Below are 3077 nucleotides of genomic sequence, written 5' to 3' on the forward strand. Positions count from 1 at the left end.
AAACGCAGCTAACAAAGGGGGGCGATCACTCGTTCCGTCAAGATTCAATCCCGATAAGATCCTACTAAACCGCGTCCAAGATTCTCCGATCCCGATCACGATTCAGTCTATGAAACCAAATCTCAACCCGGGGAAAGCAATCTAATCGGGTCAAATCAATCAACGGAGAACTGATGGACGCGGGGGGGTCTGGGGAGTAGGGAACCCGTACTGGATCCGCGGCGGCGGGGCCGATCCGGCAAGCTCGAAGCGCCCTTCGGCGAGATGCCGGCGGCTGAGCGGCGGAGGGGCCCGGCGGCGATGCGGTGGGGGGTCGGCCGAGGGAGGGAGACGGACGCTGCTGCCTCGCTTCCTGGCTCGCCTAATTTCTCTCTTGTGCTAGCGCTGCGGCTGGAAACGTACGTCACCGCATATGAGGACCGGAATGATGTGAGTGGTGGGCTCACATGGGCCTAAATGGGCTAAAGAGGAGGATGTTTCTCGGACGCGCGGCTGCCGAGCGACCGCGGGCCCATGGGCCCGTGGTGGATGAGAGAGATGGCCGATGGCGACGGTGGACTGGCTCCTTCTCGATACCTCACGGTCATGAGACACACTCAGGCCCTGTTTGATAGCTCTGCATTTTCTATGTAGTTTCAAACACCATGGTTTTAATTACAGTGAGCTGTTTGGTTTTCATAAAAAAACTGTAGTTTTAATACTATAGTATTTCTCAAAACACAGTATTTCCTCTGTTTTAAAAAAAAGAACCCCAAATCTCTTTTTTTTTTAAACTGAACAGGCAAGAAACTAGGCCCGTCTTGTTCTTCTTCCTCGTTCGCTTCCAAGCCGTAGCTGGAGATAGTCTCGCCGCTGCTTCTTCGTTCGCTTCCAAGCCACCTCCTTTCTTACTTGATGCATCACGTGTCATGCTGGTTATATGTTTGAAGTAATGCTTGGGAGGAGCTTGACCGCACGGTTCCAGTTTATGCGCACCTCCACGTGGTGCGCCCGTCTGCTACGCCGTGTTGCGGGCTGTTAGATCCTAGCTCCAGGCGCAGCTCCGGATGCCCCTTGACAGCAACCCGGAAGAGTGCCAATGAGTTCATGAGGTGACACAAGTCGTGTTGTGGTAGTTCGATTGCCTCCTCTTTGGTAAGCTACAGGCCCAACTATGGGCATACTCGTTGCAGTTTGGTAGTGGCCTTTGTGCATGGCCATTCAAAATTTGTGCATGTGGGGTGGCCTTTGTGCATGGCCGTTGAGTTTGTAACAACTGGATAGCTAAGGAGAAAACGGCTAGCTAGCTAGCCAATTTACGTGGATATATGCAACACCAGCCAAACAGTCCAAGTATTCTCAATACTTCAAAATACTGTGATTTTTTTTAATCCGTGAACATTTTTTGATATTGTGAACAATTCTAGAAATTTATATGTTTTAAATCTGCTATTTTTACGAAATAATCATATTTTTTAAGTTCATATTATTATTTTTTAAATTAGCGACCATTGTGTTCAATTTGGATTTCTCCTTTTTGAAATTCGTGAATATTTTTTACATGAATTTTCTTTGAAATTCGCACATTTTTAGAATTTGCACTTATTTTTAATATTTGAAACTTTTTAAATTTCGTGGACATTTTGTGATCCAGGGAACATTTTTTGAAATCCAGAACTTACTTTGAAATTTGTGAAGATTTTTCGAAAATTCAATATTTTTAAAATTTTATTTTGTATATATATTCAGAAACATTTCTTTCAGTCTAGGACCAATTTTCGAAATTTGTGAACAATTTTTTAGTGCATATTCCTTGAAATACTTGTTCATTTTTAGAATTTGCAAACATTTTTTGAAATTTGATACTTTTTATATTTGTGGATATTTTTTTGAATCTATGATTTTTTTTGAAATACTGAACCTCTTTTGAAATTCATGAAGATTTTTTTATAAATTCATTAATATTTTTAGGGATAAATATATGTTTTGTCCCTCAATTATATCCAAAGTATAGAAATGGTCCCTCAACTTCAAAACCAGTAAAACGTAGTCCTTGAACTTTTCAAACCGGATAACTTTAGTCCCTGATACTGCTTTAGGTGGTTTTACTGATGACATGGCATGGTTTTGACTATTTCGGATGGTTTCGTAAATACCGCGCAGTCCACCGTCTGCTGTAGCATGCACATGGCCGCGTGATAGGCCGGCGATGTGCTTCTTCTGCTATGCTACCAAGGTGACTTGGCTTTGCTCGGCTCCCTGCTGCCTTCGACGCCGACGAAGGTGCCAACTCCGTATGGGCTGCCACCCTTGAGTCCTTGACCACGTCCATGGCGAAAATGCGAGCACCATGCATGTACTCTACCTGCGAACAACATGTCGTGGTGCGTCACCTGTGTCCCGGCCATGAGAGTCGTGGTCTCCTAGCCTAGCTACCACCCTATGTGCCCGTAACACATACATTTCGTCAAATAACTCACATGATCTATATGTTGTCCCCAATGACGACGGGCGGCTGGTAGCTACGCCAGGGTGATTGTGCTGCTATAGACAGGCGAGCATGCTGGGGCGGATGACCGGAAGCCGACACAGGCGCAACTGCATGTGCATATCGGCGATGGTGGCGACTGAGTGAATATCGCGTTCGATGGTTGTCCGGGCAGCACGACGCGAGCTCGGTATATGCGGCAACCAGGCGGAGTGCAGATCGATCAGCAAGCACGGACGCAGGTACACTTCGGGTGATAATGGTGGACTGGTGGTGCGACGGCTACAGCCAGCTGGGCATGGCAGCTCGGTGTGGTCAAAGGGAGCTCGTGCGGAGTAGTAGCAGACTGCAGCTGGCGAACATGGTTTCCAGTGTTCTCATTTGTGACCGGAAGCCTCCACTTCATCAATGAAACCATCCGAATCAGTCAAAACCATGCCACGCCAACTGTAAAACCACCCAAAACGGTATCAGGTACTAAAGTTATCCGGTTTAAGAAGTTGAGGGACCAAGCTTTGCTGGTTTTGAAGTTGAGGGACGATTTCTACACTTTCAATATAGTTGAGGGACGAAAAACATACTTATCCCATATTTTTATATTTAAAATATA

The 3077-nt window shown here is 45.9% G+C and overlaps 1 protein-coding gene across 1 annotated transcript in view; it reads right to left on the reverse strand.

Annotated features, from left to right (window-relative positions):
• LOC119284559 overlaps positions 1 to 380 on the reverse strand; it is a 4046-nt gene extending 3666 nt beyond the window's left edge. The window contains exon 1 of the mRNA XM_037563692.1: positions 212 to 380. The gene's annotated coding sequence lies outside the window, so the exon portion shown is untranslated. The remainder of the gene's footprint in view (positions 1 to 211) is intronic.
• Between the last annotated feature and the right edge of the window lie 2697 nt (positions 381 to 3077).

The sequence above is a fragment of the Triticum dicoccoides genome, chromosome 4A, assembly GCF_002162155.2.
Source record: "Triticum dicoccoides isolate Atlit2015 ecotype Zavitan chromosome 4A, WEW_v2.0, whole genome shotgun sequence".
Classification (NCBI taxonomy): Eukaryota; Viridiplantae; Streptophyta; class Magnoliopsida; order Poales; family Poaceae; genus Triticum; species Triticum dicoccoides.